The sequence below is a fragment of the Callospermophilus lateralis genome, chromosome 12 (assembly GCF_048772815.1).
Source record: "Callospermophilus lateralis isolate mCalLat2 chromosome 12, mCalLat2.hap1, whole genome shotgun sequence".
Lineage (NCBI taxonomy): Eukaryota > Metazoa > Chordata > Mammalia > Rodentia > Sciuridae > Callospermophilus > Callospermophilus lateralis.
Genome location: NC_135316.1, coordinates 20338372 through 20360730, shown reverse-complemented (window position 1 = coordinate 20360730; position 22359 = coordinate 20338372). Strand labels below are relative to the sequence as shown.

The 22359-nt window shown below is 35.9% G+C and overlaps 1 pseudogene; it reads left to right on the top strand.

The window, feature by feature from the left end:
- The window catches only part of LOC143411809 (actin-binding protein WASF3-like), a 50905-nt pseudogene extending 29304 nt beyond the window's left edge, over window positions 1-21601 (top strand).
- Window positions 21602-22359: the final 758 nt, after the last annotated feature.

The following is a 22359-nucleotide window of genomic DNA, read 5'->3' as shown; positions in this document are numbered from 1 at the left end:
AGGGACTTGGATAAAACATAAACCACTCAGTATCATCTGGCAAGTCCTATGACCAAATTTCTGCTTGATATTTGTTCTATCAGTGCAACATTGTTCTTGCAGTCCCTAAACCCATTTGCTTCCTCCCACCATATCTGTGCCTTTTGTGCAAGCCCCCTTGTCAACTGCTTTCACTCTCTTTCTTAAACTAATCACTAACATTACAATGCACGTAGTGTCAGCCAAAAATCTAAGCAATTTACCTGCTTTTTTTTATCTTACAAATCTGCTGTGATTTTAGTCATCTTAAAAATAACTGAAATCTTTCTCACCACCTTATCCCCTACTATCAAACTAAATAAACAAGAGCTGGGATTGTAGCTCATTGGTGAAGTGCTTGCCTAGCACGTGAGAGGCATTGTCTTTGATCCTCAGCACCACATGAAAAAAAAAAAGAAATAAAAACCATAATGTTTGGGTTGTTATTTGGAATCTATACTGCAGAAGAAATAGAGAAAGAGGCTGTTAACAGTTCAGAGTAAAGAGGGGAAGAGAGGTTTGTTTCAGTGTAGAATCCTTAATTTTTATGATTTTTTTTCTGAAACTTTTAAAATTTTCATCTAAAAAATTCTTTTAGTTGTCAATGGACCTTTATTTTATTCATTTATATGCAGTGCTGAGAATCAAACCCAGGACCTCACACATGCTAGGCAAGCGCTCTACCACTGAGCCACAACCCCAGTCCAAATTTTCATTTTTAATAGTGATAAAATATGCATAACTCAAAATTTACCATCTTAATCATTTTTAGGTGTACACTTCAATACTTTGGGAATGTTCAAATTGTGCAGTAGTTCCTGAGAACTTTTTTATCTTGTGAAAGAACTGAACTCTGTACCCATTAAACAACTCCTGTTCCCTTCTTCCCCCAACCCCTAGCAAGTACCATTCTACTTTCTGTTTGTAAGAATTTTTAACTTCTCTAAATACTTCATCTGAGTAAAATCACTGTATTCATATTTTTGTGACTATTTCCCTTGTTATCAAGGCTCATCCATGTTGTATCTTGTCAGAAATTCTACCTTTGAATGCTGAATATTTTATTTGTTTATCCTTTCACCTTTGATGGTCATATGGGTTGCTTCCACCTCTTGGTTGTTGTGACTAACACTTCAATAAACCGAAGTGTATAAGTATTTCTCAAGTCCCTGTTTTCACTTGTTTTGGACATGTACCCAGAATTGAAATTGCTGGATCATACTGTTATTCTATGTTTAATGTTTTGAGGATCTGCCATATTCTTCTGTATTTTGTGGCCAAGGAGATTCAGTGAAGTAAATGATAAAAGCATAGATCTAAAAGTTAGTAGACCATGATTTTGTTTCATCTGCTTTTACCACTTGCCAGCCAGGAGATTTTTAAAGATTACTTTTCTGATCCTCAGTTTAATTACCTGGAAAATGAAAAACAGAAATTCCCTGATAGCCTCTGGGCCTCACTCATTTACTTGTTGAAGGAGTATGTGTGTGGAAAAGCCTTGCTCTAGGACTGGGGCTGCAACATTGAGCAGACAGACAAGGTTCTTGCTCTTCAGAAGTTCACAGTCTGATGGATTTTAGCACTGAGAACAGAAATTGGCTATGAGAGTGCTCAGTAAACAGTAAATCACCAAGAAAATATTAGTGTTATGCTTGCTCCAATGAAGTTTTCTTCTGGAATGTTTGGGTTGTTATTTGAGCAATAAATTGATGGAAAAAAAAATAAAAAGAAATGATAGGTATCTATGTCATAGAAGTTAAGTCCTTACATGAAATGAGCAAATATTAAATATTTGTTGAATGTGTAAAGGAAGGTATTGGGATTTGGAAATTCAGTGTAAGTAGATCTAACTTTTATGTCTCTTTGTTAAGTCTTCAGAAATATTAAATCCATTTTAAGAAAAGTTGGGAGTTATATCTAGCACTCAAAGGAACATAGAGTTGACCATAAAGAAAAAAAAATAACTCAAAATTAAAAATACTGATTTTTAGAGAGTGTAAAATCACACATCACTGTCTCTAGATTTCCAAATATAAATTAGAAGTACTTAATGCTATTGTAAAGAGCCAAGCAGGGCTGGGGTTATAGCTTAGTAGTGCAACGCTGCCTAGCATGTGAGAGGCACTGAGTTTGGTCCCAGCAAGCACCACATAAAAAATAAAATAAAGGCATTGTGTCCATCTAAAACTATAAATATTTTTTTAAAAAAACACAACAGGACCAAATATCTAATGTTTCTCATTGTGAATGAGGTAAATTTAAGGTCAAATATGATTTATTGAATTATTTTGAGTGGCAAAAGGAAAGTTTAGTTCCTGAAATTGTATTTATACTTAAAACACACAAAATGAGAATTTTTTTCTTTCTTAAAGAAGTCACATTTAGCAGGACACAACTTGAGTGATCACTCATGCAGTATTATCTATTTTAGAATTCTGCCACTTTTCATCAACTTTTCAATTATATAAATATCTAATAAATTCCAAAAGTTCTAAGGCCGTGGACTGTCATACTTCATTTTTACACTAATTTGCACAGGACCCTGGGAGTTGACACTAATAAGCACTGGTGTGGCTGTGTGGGGGCAGCTCAACAGCTCCTTAGCAGATGGCTTTCTCCATTTCTTCTTCTCTACAGGCAAGCATGCTGAAGACATATTTGGTGAGTTGTTTAATGAAGCTAACAACTTCTACATCAGAGCAAATTCTCTTCAAGACAGAATTAATCGCCTTGCTGTCAAAGTTACCCAGTTGGATTCCACAGTCGAAGAGGGTAGGTAATTGCATGAAAGTAGTGAGCTAGAAGTGATGTTGACAAGATGGTAGAAATTAATTGCAGTGTAATTACTGCTTTTTCCTTGAGGTAGTGTGTTGACATTTCATCTCATCGTTTCCTAGAAGAATAGTGAGAAAAACCCTACAACATTGGGTTAATTAGTGATGAAAAGATTTATATCTTGTTTATCTCATACACCATGCATTTGCTATTATATATATATATATATATATATATATATATATATATTACAATTAGATATAAACATAGTATTTGTTCTAAAAGCTTCTTCAAATATATTCAGTAGTAGAAGTCCTAATATAGGTTAATGGTAGTTATTTTGAAAATACATTCTTGCCTAAAACAGAACCATTTAAAGAGATAGTCCAACCAAGAGGGAGAGTCATAGGTGTATCATGCCAAAGAACAAAACATTTTGCCTAATTGTTAGGGTTGATGCTTATGAATAATCTTGGTGATTCTGCCAATTTAAAAAAATGTTATTAATCTCAGAAATAGCAGTTACCAAAGGCCTTTAAGCTCAGGTTTTAAAATAACATTAACCAAACACTATGTAAGTTAACTGAAAATCATTTGATTATATTTCCTAAAATTGTGGCAGTTGCAATAAAATTTAGGGCATCAGTAATTCCATTTTAAAAATTTCATTTTCAGTATTTTTTTGAATGAAAGACTGAGATTAGACTGGAATAAATTTGCTAAAGAATTGCAAGATACACCATTCATATTTGCTTTGAGAAAAACATTCAAGTTATGAATTATTTTTAGAATTTCTCTCATTGTTTTAAAATGATACCAGCATTTGATTTTTGAATTAAACCTATTTATAGTAGTATCAATAAAAATAAGCTGTAAATTTTTAAAAAAACATAGTTTATTTGTGAAATTTATCCCTCATTATTTTAAAAAGTATATTTGTTCATGCTCAAAGGTAAAATTAAATTAGTATCAATATCCATTATGAATGTTCTGACTTTTCCAACAATAGGAAGCTGAAAACATGCTCTTTTAAATCAGATTTTTAAATTTTATTTTCTATTTAAAAATAAAAATTTAGGGCTGGAATTATGGCTCAGTGGTAGAGTGCTTGCCTAGAATGTGTGAGGTACTGGGTTTGATTCTCAGCACTTCATATAAATAAGTAAATAAAATAAAGGTCTATCAACAACTAATAAAATATTTTAAAAAAATAAAAGTTTTTTAAATGGCAATTTTTTCAGTTGAGATAAGATTCATAACATCTTAAATCTATTATTCAGTTTAAAAATTGATAGCAAAGGTGATTGTTTTTTTAAAAAAAATTAGCTTTAGGCGGACACAATACCTTTATTTCATTTATTAATATTTATGTGGTGCTGAGAATTGAACCCAGTGCCTAACACATGCCAGGCAGTATTCTACCACTGAGCTCTAGCCCAGATAGGTGATTTTTAATATTCAACTTTATTAGATTTTTTATGTTGTCTTTTTGAATTGAAATTATTATGATAAACTTTATGCTGGAAAAGGTTAATCTCTAGATGAAATTTTATGACATTTTTTAGTATGTGTCAGGTCTTTACAATCCCTGTTCAATTAAGATTTTACCTTATTATTTTTCTTGATATGGATAGGAGAGTGGAAGAGATATTTGAAAGAAATATAGGAAATATAGCTCACCTTTTTTTTTTCTTGCGGGGGGAGGGTGAAGGCTGGAAGATGTTGTGTCACATAACAACCTGAATTAGTTTCAGTGGCCATGCTGGTGTGTTAATACGACCAGTGTACTCTCCACAAAAAGTTTATATCAAGGTCAGATGAGTGAACAAATAAAATGTAAATGCTGTACAGACACAAGAAAGAAATATATCTAGCACTGATATTTTGGCTCCTTTGTATAGTTTTGTTTCATAAGTCAAGCTACTCAATTTCTAGGACTTTATGTTAAGAAACTTTTGTTGTCTTTCCTTAATGTCATTGTTGTAAAAGATTAATGTGTGATTTACACTTGTGTGATTTTTGCACAAGTATAAGGTGTTATACTGAAACTACTATTAACTGAGGTTTTCCCCTAGGATGCCGAAATCTATGTATTTACATGCCTTTTTATACTCATAACTATATTCCCATGTGGTTTCTGAGAAGGACTGGTTAAAGAATCTGAAGCTCTACTACTTAGGTCCAGTGAAAAATTTGATCTCTACAGAGGAAGAAAAGCCATAATTTGACCATATTTTAGAGAAAACTGTTACCTCTAAGTGAGGAGGGATGGTCATTTTCTTTAAGCATGGTTTTAGATGAACAATTTCAAAAACCATCATTTGGTTATTACAGGAGATGTTTACTATAGTGGGTCAATTGATACTCATTCCTAAATGGTTAAAAATTTTATATATATATATTCGTATTCATATATAATTTAACTTGGGGGACTTTTCCCTAAACAGTGTCACTACAGAACATCAACATGTAAAAAGCTTTCAAAGGTCCTACAGTTCAAGGTCAGCAGGTGGTTTCAAAGAACAGCATTCCTAATCCTGTTGCTGACATTTACAACCAGAGTGATAAACCTCCACCTCTGAACATCCTGACACCTTACAGGTATGGCTTCCCACATCCTCAAAGTGTTTTTAGTCACAGTGTTGGAAACCCACTTATGTACTGAATGTATCCTGGATAGCTCATTTAGGTTAAAAGAATTCTTTCAAACTTTGAAAACAATAATGCTGTTGAAATTAGTCCCTGGTGCTGGATTACTAAAGTTCTGGTATTTCAGGATACATATCACTTACCAGGAGAAGTTTGAACTCTGATTTTAACTCTTAGGCTTGGATCTTTTAAGTGGAAGTGGGCATTTTATATAAAGGCTTTATGTGTGATTATCTTGTTGTTACTTATGTTCAAAGCCAGTTAAAAAGGAGCAGCACAATTTATTTATAATGCAGCAAAATATCTGTCTCAGCATTTTAGCACTGCAGAGACATTTATTATTAATTCAGAAAAATGTATGCTACAGTGTTAGGGGTTTTTAAGTGTGAAAATAGAGTCACAAAATTAACTTTCTGTTATTGTTAAAATGGTAAAATACATTATAAGGACCAAATTTCTAAGAAAAAGGACAGAAAAATTTTAAAGGCTTCTTCCTCTGTCCATCTTTGTTCCCTGTGTTATTCAGCTTTTTGTTATAGTGACCAGAATACTTGATAAGAACAAGTCAGAGGAGGAAAGATTTATTTCAGCTCATGGCTTCAGAGGTTTGAGTCCATGATCAGCCTTCCATTTCCTTGGACTTGAAGTGAGGCAGAGGATTGTGGTGGAAAGGCATGGCAGAGGAATGCTGCTCAGTTCATGGATACCAGGAAGCAAAGAGAGAAAGGGAGGGATTGGGGGGAAGATAAAACCTTTTAGGGCACACCCACAATGACCTGCTGACTCCAACTAGGTACCTCCTCCCAAAAGTTCTTTTAACCATCAGTGGATTAGTCCACCTATGTGGTCAGACCCCTCATGATCCAGTCACTTCTCAAAAACCCCACTTCTGAATACTGCTATATTGGAAACACAAGACACTGGGGGACATTCTGGATTCAAACTACAACACTCTCCTCTTTGGAGGCCACTTATTTCACCTCTGCCAAGCACAGATTGTGGAAATCAGTGGCCCTAGAGTCAGTGCTGCCAGCTGATGCTCCCACAAGGGCCTTGGAGAATACTGTGTGTTCTTTGTATGTGTCACTGCCTTGACATTCCTGCCTGCAGGGACCACCTCAGGGAGAGCTTAGAGTTTCCCCAGTCTCATTTTCCATCCTTTCTGGGATCAACAAGACTTGGAGATACCTTTTATCACAGCTCTATCAGGATAGAGCAGTTGAAACTGAATCCCTTTTTTTCTGCATAGACAGAAAAGATTCTCTCAAAACAAATGTTAAGACCTCCCTATAAACTGATGGGAGATGAGCAGGATTCCCCCATAAGAAGTTTGTATAAAAATGGAACAAGTATGCTTGCTGGAGGTTATAGGGCACAAATTTTAAAAATATATGATACATATGAATAAAAGCATGGTAATCCTGATGTATTGGTCAACTTTAACATTCCTGTGACCAAAAGACTGGACAGGAAAAACTTAAGTGGAGGAAATGTTTACTTTGGCTCATGATTTCTGAGGTTTAATCCATTATCAGCAAACTGCATAGCTCTGGGCCCAAGATGAAGCAGAACATCATGGCATAATAGCATGGTGGAGGGACATGGAAACCAGGAAAGAGAGAGAACTGTACTCACCAAGGACAAAATATAAACCCCAAAGGTACACTCCCAGTGACCTACGTCTTCCAGTCACACCCTACTTGCCTACAGTTACTGCCTAGTTAATCCATGCCAATGGATTAATCCACGATTAGGTTATGTCTCCCATAACCCTAAATGTTATTGCATTGTTTCACACATGAGCTTTTGGGGGACACCTGATATATAAACCATCACACCTAGTATTTTTGTGACTGCTTTCATTTTTTAAATTATTTTTGTAGTTAAGATGGGCAGAATGCCTTTATTTCTTTATTTTTATGTGGTGCTAAGTATCAAATTCAGGCCTCACACAGGCCAGGCAAGTCCTCTTCCACTGGCTATAACCCCAGCCCCATGTGACTGCTTTCATTTGATAAATGTTTTTCCAGGACAATTTCAGTTTTATTTAGCACTGGCAGCCCCACTTATAAACACTGTAGTGTGAGGGCTTGCTGATTAGAATTATCTTGCCTGATATTATTAAGGAAGCTCACTAAAAATTCTGTGTTAAATGAAATAATCCAGAATATCCAATGAACCACATGTATTTGACTAATCAAGCTCATGATTACATATTTGTAGTGATTTAAATTTTAATTGCATAAAATGATTTTATATATTATTATAATGTACATAATATATATAATGTGTACATATTCAGTCTTTTGGAAAATAAAGCATATCTTTGGTTTTTTAATAATGTGTTTTAAGATTAGCAGTGACAGCCCAAATCAACTTTTCATTCATAAAACAATAATTGAGATACATAAAACATAAAATTATGCATTTGAACTTTAATGTATCACTGTGACATGATGAAATGTGGTTAGATGATGATAAACATTAGACATATCTGCTTTTAGTCTTAAGTCAGGATTGGCATTTGTTTACTTCATTGAGCTTCTATCTTCATTAGAGTATTAACTGATTTTTTCAAAGCAAGAATGTGCATTTTAGACATCTTTAACTTTTCAGCAAGTTCCTCAGTTTTTCTATAATTCTATATTAAAGGCCTTAGTGTCTTAGGGAACCAAATTTGCTTTTTCACAATTATGTTACTAATAAAATCTCTATCATGCAAACTTCTTACAAATTGGGAAACTAGAAGAAAGGAGGGATGTTAAATAATCCAAGGGTAAAGTATATATAGAAAGAGTTGCACTGGTTTGTTAGTGATCTTCAGACATAGTGACTAGAATAGCCATGGTAGGAATATGGGTCTTAGCATTTTAGAGTGAGAAGCCTGCAAGAGATGACATAGCAGGAACTTTAAAGATAGACCTTTTCCATTTTTTCTTCCTGTGTTAGCTTTCTTTTCTTGGGCATAAGCTGTTTCCTGTCTATACTCATTTAACTGATTTTGCATCTCAGTACCTTAAATGACTTGCTGAAATATTAGTATGAAGTATGAATGTACTGCTTCCTCTTGGGAAGTCTGCAGACCACATGCTTTTTAAAAAATGTTAGTATTATAAAGAGTTTACTAACATTCCTATTGATTTATATTTCACTTTGGATTCATATTGGCTACATTATCCTTGGTTGCATGATAAATGAGTAATTTTTTATGAGGCCTTTGAAATATTCCTAAGACCACAGTATTTGAAAAAGTACTTGACACTAAAATGAAAACAAGTGAATGAACTTGCTGTGAAAATATATAGTTTATTGCTTTTTTTCCTGGTTACAATTCTATCCCATGAAAATTTTGTTTGCTGATTGAATTTACAGATATTGGGCAACCTGGTTGAGAAGAAGAGACAGCACTTTATAGTTTTTATTCTAATAATATTGAAGCTCAGAGTAGAAGTAAATGTATATGTATAAGAGTCCATTCATTCCTGTGTATACCTCCCTGTTGGAATAAACAAAATATTTCCTGAAATATTAACACTCAGTATTCATGAGCTTCATTGCAATTTTTACAGAGCAATTTTCTATTCTTAATTCTGAGTGTGCAAGAATACTTTCATTATTCTGGAACAAGTTGCTGTTTGTACATTTTTCCATGTTTTTTCAAAAGGAAATTTAGATAATTAATAAAGTATAGGATAGTTATGATGTCCTCTGCAAATGTTACAATGTCATGAGTTAAAATTAAATTCACATCAAAATGTTCTCTGCAAATGTTACAATGCCATGAGTTAAAATTAAATTCACATGAAAATGCATATGAAAGTATCTAATAATCTTTTCCCCCTTACTTACAATACATTGATTCGTAGAGATGATACTAAGGATGGGCTGAAGTTCTATACTGATCCTTCCTATTTCTTTGGCCTATGGAAAGAAAAAATGCTACAGGATACAGAAGACAAAAGGAAAGAGAAACAGCGTCAAAAGGTAAGTAATCCCACTATGGGAAAGCTGCATATCACTGTGGATTTGGGATTCTTGTTTAGAAGTAAGTAAATCACTAAGTGCTTTTTTTAAATGGTTGAGTTATTTGATTTAGTACTCAAGGTTTTTATAGAGGGTAAAAAAGATCCTGACAATTCAATGTAACACAGTCATACTATTTTTCAATAACTGCTGATTTATTCTCCAGCACTGGCTTTGCTTTAATAATAGTAGTGACTAAAATTTCAGTTTTCTTGGTGACCATGTTTTATAGCTTCTCTCCTTCTGATCCCTCAATTTTTCATAGAGCAGTCAGCCTTCCATATTAGATACAAGGATGTACTTCTGTCTATTTAAATTTTTTGGTGTCATAATTGACACCTTGGTGAAATGTGCATAGTGGATTGGGCAACATGTGTAATCTGGGTTCAGGGATGCCATTTACTGAAAACGAGCTTATGTTTATGGGGTAGCCATAGGCAAGAGAATTGCAAGTCAGAATGTTGAGAAACACCTGCCTTACAGGCAGTCATGCAAGCATAATTCTGCTTGCTCAAGTTAAGGAACTTCTGCTTTGAAAATTACCCCTTTGGGACCCAGAACTCAGACTAAGCCACCTAGAAGAGTACTTCTTTGAGAACAAGATTTTGCTAATATTTTTATATGTAACCTGTGTTTAACAGTGATGTATAATAAGAATTGTAAAGCATTTCACTGTCATTTATTTTTTTAAAAAATCAATTAAAAAAGTGACCACCCAGTTTTGTCGACAAATATTACAGTGCATTATTTAGGAGAAACATTTAGCATTCTGTGGATTGGCCTTTAGGTTTTGGCGCATTTAGGTATATTTGTTCAGCTGGAGAAAGAAGAATTTGAGGTTTTAAAACAGAATTTTAAAAAGAGAAGATATGGAGCTGAGGATGTAGTTCATTGGTAGAGTGCTTGCCTAGCATGTGGAGGTCTTGGGTACCAGCCCCAGTGCTCCAAAGAACAGAGGGAGATAGCAGGGGGAAAAGGAGGAAAGAAAAGAAACTGGACTCTGGAAAAATATTTAAAAGCTGTGGATTATTTGAATACTCAATTTCAGTAAATTTTGCTCATGGCTTAGAAAGATTTAATTGGGAATTTTGAAAGAACTGCTGAAGTTCTTCAAAGTATTCAACCAAAGAATAAATGTAAAAGAAACAAGTATTTGTTTATCTCAATTCCTATACTTTTTGACAGTAACTTGGCAAAACCCTAGGACTTTTGAGAGTACCTTCTTTTAAAACTTTCTGTCCTTTTAAAAGGCAGTTTACCTTCTCAATGATTCTTTGTAGAAGAATATTTAATTTTGTGACCTTTTTATTTTGAAGGGAAAATCATCTTTTATGTATGATTATTGTGTCTTCAAAATTATTTGTCATTTCATAAGTTATTTTTTCTCATTTTATATTCCTCAAACACATACAAGTCTGATAAAAATTCCTGATTCATTTATTTATGTAATCATTTTTGTTAAATGCTGGGTAAGCAGTGATGGAGAAAACAAGACTGTCACACACCTGGTTTACAACACAGTGAGGATCCCTGGCCTTATGCTGTCATGAGCCTGGAGCTCATACAGAGAGAGAAGTTCAACAGTGTCAATGCCGAAGTGCTTCACAGTGGAATAAAAAGAAAATGAAGCATGGTAGCCTTCATTTCCAAGGACTTTAGACACCAAGTCATGTTCTATTTTCTTTTGACAAACTTGAAGGAAGAAACTAATTTAGAAAATTTGGGAATAAAACAATCCATTGTTTCTGTATTTCAAGTTTCCTGTATTTTTTGATACTTTTAAACCCTAAAAAATTCTGTAAATAAATATGAAGTGTTTTGTTTTGTTTTGTTTTGAGGGTACTGGGGATTAAATCCAGAGGGGCATTAATACACCCCCAGCCCCCTTTTTAATTTTTTTTAAAATTTTTGTTTTGAGACAGATTCTTGTTAAATTGTTGAAGCTGTCTTTGAACTTGTGATCCTCCTGTCTCAGCTTCTCAGATTGTTGGGATTACAGGCATGCACCACCATTCCTGGCCAAATATGAAGTTGTTTTATTTGTTTGTTTGTTTCTTTATACCAGGGATTGAACTCAGGGGTGCTTAACCACCAAGCCACATCCCCAGCCCTTTTTTGTTGTTGTTGTTGTGAGTGAGGGTCTCACTAAGTTGCTGAGTCTGGCTGTGTATTTTGGATCCTCCTGCCTCAGACTTCAGAGCTACTGGGATTACAAGTATGGGCCACCATATCTGTACATAGTTACACTGCTGCCATTAAGTATTATAAAGTACAGAGTTTTGTGGGTGAGATGACAAGTAAGGTGGGAGCATACATGCAGAGGAGTGACAAGGAAGACCTTTGTAGGGAAGTGTTACTCAAGCTGAGGTCTAAATGATAGATAGCTTTGCAGAGTAAGGATATGGGTGAGGCATAGATAGTATGGAGGGGCAGAGGGCAGATGAGGCCAGTGTATTTTAGAATCAAGGGACCTGCTTGGCAGAAATAAGAGTATCCTGGGGTAGGAAACAGGATTTTATTGAAGGCCATTGTTTTTAATATTTGTGGTTAATTCTTGTGCGTGTGTGTATGTTTGTGTGTGTCTATCTTGCATGCATCTTAGGTAGAATTTAAGACAGAACATATTTGAAGAAAGTAACACACTTAATTCCTGAATATGTCAGCATACATCTCTTAGAAAATAAGAGCAATAGTTATTAATTATTTTAACACAGTGGTCCCTCATTGGAATAACATTGAAACTCCCACACACACATACTTTTTTTTTAATATGTAGACAATATATGCTGGCTATAAAATGCTCCACTAGCACTGAAGGAAATAAAGGCATGCCCTTCCCTGAGAGGAGATAACTACTGTTTACAGTTTGGTGTGCATTTTTCAAATCTTGTAAGTACATATAAATACATGCATACACATTTAATAGTATTCTGTATACATAAAATTGTGCTACATAATTTGTACACACCACTGACATTGTTAAAAATGTACTTTATTCTCAATAGTTGTGTAGTATTCTGAAATATAAATGCTCTATCAGTTATTGACTCATTACTATATTAACAAATATAAAAAGTTTCTAAATTGTTGCTTTAATTTAAAAATACTGCAGTGAGTAATCCAGTATCCATGTACAGGTATTTCCTTAAATTTGTAAAAGTCAAATTGATGTTAATGAAAAGAATGTTAGTTTTGACATTTGAAAGATGCTATCATATTGCCCCTGACCCATAAAAGACAGAAGAACTAGTTTGTACTAACAGGTCCCCAGCCCCAAATACTATTTTGTTGAATGAGCGCCCATTCCCTATCACCTATAGTATACATCTTTTCAAATTATTTGCCATTTCTGTATCTTCTGTGAAATTCATGTGTATGTCCTATGCCACTATATTGCCAAAGTTTTTTGGTCCCCCCATCCCCCTCCCAGGGATTGAACTCAGGGGTGCTCAACCACTGAGCCACACCTCTAGCCCTTTTTACTTTTTGTTTTGAGACAGGGTCTCACTAAGTTGCGGAGGCTGGCTTTGATCTTAGGATCCTTGAATAACACTAAAAATAATCCAGTTTTCTAACTTGAGCCACCTGCCATCATCTAACTTCAGCCACCTTAGTAGCTTTCTAACCCTCCTGTATTTCTTTTTAATCTTTTCTCCACAATATAGAGGTCTTTTCCAATGCCTCCTCAAGTCAACCCCTGCGGTCTCGTTTTTTGGAGATTTCAGTTTAGCTTTTTTTTTTTTTTCCTAAGGCAGTGCTCTCGCTCCTCCTCAGTGGCCTCTTTTGCTGTGCAGTGACCCATGATGTCTGTAGAATTAATGTCTACTCATGCTGCAAATCTGATCCCTAAGTCCCAGCAGGACACCTCCTGTCTTTCAGACTAGAAGGTGTTAGAGATATATGTACATATATTTAAACACATAAATACCTGTATATATCAAAATATAAGTATGCAAATATAAAATATGTACATGTAATATGCATTTTATATAAAATACGTTTCAAAAAGTATACATACAATTTTATTTTATTGTATTTTATAATGATACATTTATTTGTGTCATCTTGTAGGCTTTCTTGCTGGACTGCAAGCTCCTTGAGAGTGGAGACACTTATTGTTCTTTCTTTCTTTGACATTTGTGTCAGTCAAGCCTTGCACAGTGCCTGGGATGCAGTAAGCTCTAGAAGCTCATTCTTAAAGCATGGATTTTATCATTTAGCCAGTATTTATTGAGTGTGTACTCATATGTTGAGGTCCCTAAGAGGGAAGCATAGGAGGTAAGAGCACATAGTTCTTGTCCTTAAAGATCATATAATCTTATGAGGGAAGCAGCAGGACTCATAGATATATACATAGAAGCAACTGTCCTCGCCACTTAAAGAAGGACCTGCATAGGACTTAAGTGTTTATTCAGTACATTTTGCTGTCAGGTAGGGATTGAGCAAGAATGACTCTATGGGCAGGTAAATTTTTATTTTGTTTTGTGTTAAGCTAGTTTCAGTGTTAAATATTCTACATTAATCTTTTAGGAATTGGGAATAGAAAATTCTGAATTGTTTTCTTTGAAATATAATTGCATGTTAACAATCTAACCAAACTTGTTTAGTTGTGGGAAGTGATTTTTCTGAAGGCTGTTGCCAGTATTTTATGTGTGTGGTACATTTAAAACAGGCTACCAGCCTAGTGAAGTGGACATTCTTTACCAAAAATCATGGTCAGCAACTCTAGCAGTTGTAGCACAGTAACATTTTTTTTTTAAATTTAGATTAAAGAACTAAGTCTCAGTTACTTTCTGTTGAGTCTGTTGGGAACAAGTATGATGCTTTAGAATTTTCTTAACAGTAGGGTAATCAAGATGTGAATGTCTCTTGTATGTGCACCAAGCTTTTTTCCTATGCATTGTAGCTACATTTAACCTGCTGTTTTCCTTTCCCTTCTATCTTGGCATGCTTTCTTTCTTTTCCTGGATGTCAGGAGCAAAAGCATATAGATGGCACCATCCATGAGGTGAAAAAGGTTAAAAAAGCCAGAAACAGGCCCCAGGAGTGGAATATGATGGCATATGACAAAGAGCTTAGACCCTACAACAGGTTATCTCAGAGTGTGCACCACAGAGCATCTTCTGAGGGATCTCTGTCCCCAGACATTAGGTGTGTGTGTGTCACAGCCCCCTATCCCATGCTTGGGGCCACTGTATGCTACCTGGTTTTGTTACAATTGGAAATATACCAGGAGTTTGGGGTTTATATGACCCACAATATGTTTCAAAACTCTCCTTAAAACTTACTTATGTATATTTTGATTATTATTACCTTAAGGCAGTATTAATTTAAATTGGGTTGCTTTATCTGATTTTTTTAAAAAGCTCTTTGATTTAAACTTACTCTTCAGTTAATCTGGAGATAGTTAACATTAATTCAAAATTTGGAGTAACTGCCAATGACTTCAATTTTACTTTAATAATTACTTAGTCCTTTATTTTTGTCTTGAGTCTTGAATTTCCTTTGGTAACTTGTTATATAAAACTGATCAGCAAGTGGTAGTTACTATGACTCAGGAATACCTTCTTGAGCATTTTGATAATCCTCTGGAAGAATGATGAAGAAAAAATGATTTCTTACTTTGGATAACTAATTTTGTCTACTCTAATTTCAAGAGAAAATTTCTGGTGGAGTTTATTTTAAAATTTTAGTGATTAAGAAAAAATGTTTCTTTCAGGTGTGAGTTAGTAGGTCACATTTGTCATAAAAAGGGAGTCATTGGAAGAGATGATAAAAACTGGCCAATTTTAACCTTCTGACTTAATTTCCTCCTTCTGGTTTTGTTAAGTTGTAGTTTTCCATTTGCATAGACTCTCAAAGTCATCAACATTTAAAGTTTTGAATAGTGAATTCTTATGTGATTCAAGAATATATCGAAAACAGAAGTAACCTGGATCTTGTGTTTTATCTCTGTCCTTTTTCTTCTTCTTTTTACCTTTGTGGCTTTTCTTAGCAGACTTTAACATGTAGAAGGTGCTAACTGAATATTTGCTGCTGAGATTTATTTGGTAGATAGAGTGGCGTAAATATTCCTACTAAAGTAGATCTGTGTTTCATTGGTAGGATGTGAGGAAAGATTGAGGTTCTCCCCCTTTTCTCCCCCTCCCCCTCCCTCTCCCTCCCTCTCTTTCTCTCTCCCCTGTTTTTGGTCCTGGGAATTAAACCTAGTACCAAATCATTTAGACCAGCCCTTTTTTATATATTTTATTTTGAGACGTGAAGTTGCTTAAGCCCACACTAAGTTGCTGACTCTGGCTTTGAACTTGAGATCCTCCTGCCTCAGCTTCCTAAGTCTTCGGGGATTATAGGCAAGTAGCTTTTACAGTTGGCATCTATTAAATATTAGAGAATTGTTGGAGCTTTCATGACTTCTAGCCCTATATTTAAATATTTATGTATTTATTTCTGTAAAAAGTTAAATGATGCTATAGTTCTGCTTCTAGTTATTTGGGGTAGGGAAGAATATGTGTATTTAATATCTCCCATTGATGTCAGTTTTCATTTTTCATTTCCCAAATAATACAGTTGTTATTATTTATTCATGAACAATTTATACTTTGTTTTCCCACATATAATCTTTTTTAAGAGATGCAAATAGAAAAATGATGAATTTTTTAAATCCTCAGTTGAATGATTGATACTCATTCTAGCATCTGAGATGAGATTATTCCAAAGATTATTATTCTTTGTTGGGCACAAAGCTGATGATTATTTGAATTATTTAGTATCTGCCTTTGTATTTGTGTTGCTTAGATAAGTCTTCATTTCTCTTATTTTTCAAAAAGCAAATAGAATTGTTCATTTTGTTTCTTCAGAATTTTGTTTTGCCTCATACTATTTCCCATGGCCTCTCACTTTTTGTATACATTATTTACTAAGAGATAAATAAGTTATATAATTCATCATTGAACTTGGAATATATCTCTTAAATTAATTTTAAAAGTTTTATATTTTCATTTTACTGAGTGTTAAACTTTTTCCTTATTATGAAATGAGATACACTAATTATACCTGGAAATTATGGAAAAGATATTAAAATTATAAATAACCATAATTCCCTCAGCCATAAAAAAACAGTGTTTCCATTTTGGTGTGTCTCTCCTTAGTCTTCTTTTGTCCTGGTGCATATTTTTTTTCTTTTACAAAATTGGAATCACCATTTTTTAACTTTTAAAAAATGATATTTTATGTCTTAAGTGTTATTTAGAAACATGACTTTTTAATGGTTGTATCCTCATCAATGTATTTAAGATATTGAAGAAAATTTAATATCAATTTTCATGATGTGTATGAGCCAATAATGTAACTCAAATACTTTAGCATAGTTCACATAAGCTGATCTTAAGTTTTTGCCCTCTCTCTGAACAATGTCAAACATGTTTTATTTCTAAGTATGAATTTAAGATCTGATCATTGACGAAATGCTTGCACTCCTGATAACCAGCTTTCTTTCCTTTCTTGCAGTGTAATCAGGAAGCATTACACCTCCATGTGTAACATCCTTGTTTTCTCTCATCAATTCTGGGCCCTGTTATTGGTGTTCTGACCCTGTGTACCTTAAAAACCCTAGAAATTTATTGGATATTTCCACCATGCTGGACTGACTTCTTCCTGTTTCTTTATTGTCTTCACCCATCTGTTTTCTTTTCTGCAGAAGATGGTTACTGATGATCAGAGAGCTTCAGGACCACCGGACTCACCTCCACATTGACATCATAGTGCCTAGCTGACTTTTGCCTTCCCATCTCAGTTAGTCTCCTATTCCTCCAGGTTACTATCATCTCCTTGTTCCCTGATCTTTCACTATTCAGCTGACCAATCCCTTCTGCTCCTCTCATCCTGTCCTTGCAGTGGCCATTCTTCACCAAAGTCCTGTCCTGTAGAAATCTTCTGCTCTCATTTCTCCTTCAAATATTTGATTCTTCTGCTTTTATGTCTGTCCATCTGGTTAACCCCTTTTTCTTGGCTTCATTTGGCTCTACATTGAAAAACAACTTTACCAGAATAGCACTTTCAATTATGCCACAACATTTACAATTTCTTGCCATGCATCTCATAAGAAGCACTTACATTCCATGTTTTGTTTGTTTGTCTTTTGCTGGATGACTATTTCCTTTAAAAAAAATGATGCACATAGTCACTGACACAGTTCCTTAGGATGAATCATCAATAACCCCAGAATTTTAGGTATTTATGGTTTTTAAATGTACTAAGTCTAAATATAGGCCAGATTCCTCTCCCATTAAAATATAGGCCAGATTCCTCTCCCATTAAAAATATTTTTAATGCATTTGCTTGAAGTTTGCAGAGTTCAGAAGACATCTTCATGTGCTCACCATAATCTAGAATTCATACTGCAATTAAGAAAAGAAAATGAGTTGTTGGTTATTATTATACTGCAATTAGGGAAGGAATGCTGGGACAGACTTTTTGATTTAGCAAGTTTTTCTATGCCACACAGAATTCCAGTTAGCAGAAGCTTCTGTGTAAAATCTTAGAGATGGAAACTCAGCTTGTATCATCTTCCCTTTTTCCTTCACATTCCCAGTATGTTTGCCTGTTTCCTTCAGTGAGAGAAACACAAGCTGAATCCTAACATGAACCAGCAAGTACATGTGAGAAAAGTCAGAACAAGAAAAGAAGAGTGGGAGAGAAGGAAAATGGGCATTGAATTTTTGAGTGATGCAAGGAAACTGGAACAGGCAGGGAGCACGAAAGAGGACAGGATGCCCAGAGGGTTTGTCATTTTCTTTCTTTGGATTCCCAGTTCCACGCCATCCCCTGCTTCAGTGTCATGAGAGGATGTGCAGTCACTACTCACACGTATCCAGTAACCCAAGCCACGAGTGTGTGACTGTTACTAATGCCTTTGGGCAAGCTGCTGCCATACATGCAAGTCTATCCTCTCCTTCTGGGGCTTAGCCAGCGTCCAGCACCTGGCATCTTTCTGAACACTTCTCACTAATATGTGATTTCCATTTTCAGAGTTTTACACTTGACTATGTGTTCAAAGAAAGCAAGAAGGCCTTTCCATAGTGTACCACATTGCTTCTTTCTCTTTCAGTTAAATAATTGCTTCTGTTATGAAAAACATGCTTCACTCCATTACATTCTGCATTTCTCTTTCTGTTCTTATTGTTAATATTTACCCATGTCACCTGCCATTTTGTATTTTCTAATTATATACTGTCAGTTTCATTGCCACTGAAATCCTGTCTGAGATGCTGTTTCTAAATAAAATGAGATTCATCTTGTAGTCTTGTCTCTTAGAAAAGAAGTACATAAAATATTGTGAAAATGAGGCTCTGCTGGTTCCTGCTTGCTGGTCTGTCTGACTTATTCACTTCAAAGCTGTGAATCTGAATCCATGTAACACTGGGGCTTGCCGCTAAGATAGTAATTATGTTGTTGCTTGGAAGCTCTCATGGGACTAGACCTAGTTGATAGTTAAAGAAATAGATTTCTGTGCCTTGGCAATGTTGTTATTCATATATATGCCTCTGCCTGATAAGGGAAATTTTTTAAACAATTTAAATTTCTTTCATTTCTTTTTCTCCAACGTCAGATCCCATGCATCAGATGTTACAGATTACTCTTATCCGGCTACATCCAACCATTCTCTGCATCCCCAGCTGGTCACCCCTTCCTACACTGCCGGTGAAGCACTACCACCTGGGGCTGCAAACAAGGCCCCTGAACACGAGTACTAGCCCCCCTCTGCCTTGGTGAGGCACATGGTCCTAAACAGACCTCAGCAGTCACCACCACCACCACCCCCCCAGGCCCCAGAGGGGTCCCAATCCTCTGCACCAATGGCTCCAGCAGATTATGGGTAAATCAGTATTCCTTGTACTTTAGTTGCTACTTGTTTTTGCATTTGAATCTTAATGTATTGTGGAAGAATTTTAACCTCGATATTTTAGATATCAGAATATAGTCAAGACTAATTAGATGTAGACACTTCAGTGGTATCCTACTCTATGTTAAATAAAATAGGTGTGCTACTGACCCTACCTTATTACAGCTAAATTCCAGGTTGACAGCTGTGTTCCTGTATATGTGTTCTCTTTGCATACATACTTACATGTATTTGAAAGGATCTTTAAATCAGGCATTGATAAAGGATGACATGCTGTTTTGTGAAACTGTTCAAATTCTCAAATTTCTCTACATGTCCTGGGTGAACCATAGAGAATGCTTATCACAGATGACTGAATCCTGTAACATCACTTCTCACACTTGGCTCTATAAACTTTCTTGACCTCTGGGCCCTTAGATTGTACTTCCTCCAGGCCCTCAGATTGTTCTTCCTCCAGGCCCTCTCCTTTTCTGTCTGGGTTAGAATTCTAATACCTCTTTTAAAAGACCTTCCTTTTCACATGTTCATCAAATCAAGTGCCCTCCTTGACATTAATAGGGTTTCTATAGCTCTGTTTTTGTCTTAACCCTCAGAGTCAGTACCCAGAGAAGTTGAATATATGCTTCTGTAATGTGTATTCTTTATCTAGAGCACTGGTGTCACTTTCTAAATGTATGTTCTCAGCCCTCAAAGGGGAGACCACACAGACTTGGCTATTCTTTTTGTGCCCTGGTGGAACCAGGATTCCCAGAGTGCTTTCTTTCAGGCACAGAGAGGGCCTGTGGTCTAATTGACTGTTAAAACCCTTGACTGAGCAGAAATCAGCTGATTTCTTGGCTTAGAACTTTTCAAAGCCTTTGACACACAACTGGGTGCTGTGGTCCCAGGGCTTCCATGGAACTGGGCTAGAGAATATAGGATTTTCCTCATCTGGTTGGCGACACAGACCTCAGGAGACAAGTTTCTAAGCCCTTTGAGATGTCCAGGATGAAGGATGCCATTGCTCTTCTGCAGCAACTACATTATTTTAGTATTCACAGAAGGTGCTTTCCTCTTCAATGATTGTGTGTTTGTGTGTGTATGTGTGTGTGTTTCAATAAGTCTTGCATTCATCATAATGAATAATGTAGGACTGTAAAATGACAGAACCACATAGTGGGCATGTGCATCCTGCAGTGACTGAAGTCTGGATGGTAGGGGGCATTGTGTCTGGGGGAACTTCTTTGAATAGGCATATTAGAACTCGGGGACATGGCCCTTTATTGTTACATTGGTGACTCTGTTTCATCTCTTTATTAGGATGCTCCCGGCACAGATAATTGAGTATTACAACCCTTCAGGACTACCTCCTCCTCCACCTCCACCCATGATTCCTTCAGCACAAACTGCTTTTGTCAGCCCTCTCCAGATCCCCATGCAGCCCCCCTTTCCTGCATCAGCTGGTTCCACATATGCAGCTCCTCCTCATCCATCTTCAGCTGAGCTCCTCTTCACAGCACCACCACCTCCAGGTCCACCACCTCCCCCACAAGGCCCTCCTGGCCCCGGCTCTTCTCTTTCATCCTCCCCAATGCATGGCCCCCCTGTAGCTGAGGCAAAGTGTCCTGAGCCTGCACAGCCCCCGATAAGTGATGCTCGAAGTGACCTCCTTGCTGCCATCAGGATGGGTAAGTGGAGCATCCCACATATACACAGCCTTCCTTATAGAGAGATTTCTTTAGATCTCTAGCAAACTTCAACCTTGTTGCCTTCAAATGATAGCTCTACACATTAAATGATTTTTTGCAGTCATGGATGCTTGTTTGATTTTTTTTAATATTAGGAGTTTTTTTGCAGCTGTCAGGTATGCATATCATGATAAAGAATTGAGAAGAGATTAGCGGCAGGCATATGGAACAGTGTGGCTCTAGAACTTTCCATTGAGGTGTTCATGTGCACTTTAGTCACAACTAATCTTCTTAAAATGGAGTTTGCACATCCTTTTCTCTCCTCAAATTTCTAAAACCTTTTGTCCTTAAACTTAGAAAAACCAAGTCCAGTAGTCCTGTTCAGTCTTCTTTCCTTCTGGAGCAATCAGAACATTTTAATTCTCACCCCTATGTCGTGTCTCTGGGAAAAAGGTGCAGGAGCAACATGAGCAAGAGGCCAAGCCAGAACCTATCCAGATGAATTGCTGTAGAGTACAGCGACTCCAATGATGACTCTGAGTTTGACGAGAACCACTGGTCTGACTAAGGTCATTTAGGAACGGTGGCAGGTGGACCACCAGTAAAGTGTGTGTGGAAGTTCACTGGGGATTTCAGATGGTTTCAGTGTCCAAATAGTTGTATTATAATCCTGTAGCTTAGCACTGTTTGTATTAATAATGTGATATTGCTTCTGCACATCCAAAATTTCTGGTTTTTTTCAGTATTTACTGTGTAATACTTAAATGCCACTAAATATAGCACATCGTGCTGCACACAAGGAGATATGCTGTAACTATTACATTGTTCTGAAAACAGCATCTTGCTTCCCTCTTGGCCATGAAAGCATTTACTTTACCCTTATTGATCATTAAGATTCTGTAGACTTGCTGTGTGTCTGTGAGCTGCCTGGTGTTTGGTCTTGGCAAGATTAATGACTGTGTCAAGAGTGATGTCTTCCAATCAGTAAGTGACACTGTTTTGCCTTTTTTTTTTTTCATTTTTACTATGAGTTTCAGAAGAAGTTGGTTGTAGAGGGAAAGGTCTAACAACAGGAGAATCAAATGTTTCTGCATTCAGTTTCTTGATTTGATAGCTACTGAGTGAATTCAAATGTTCTACTGAATAATTTCATTGCCTTTTCATGCACTTGTCAAATGTGAAATTGGAAGGACCCTTTTTAGGCAGGTTTCCTGTGGATATTCACTTAATAAATGCTTGTTGGTGATTTTTGTATGAAGTTTCAGCGGCTCAGTAGTAATGCAAATGAACACAAGGTCCTTTTCCCTTTTAGGGATCGTTGGGTTC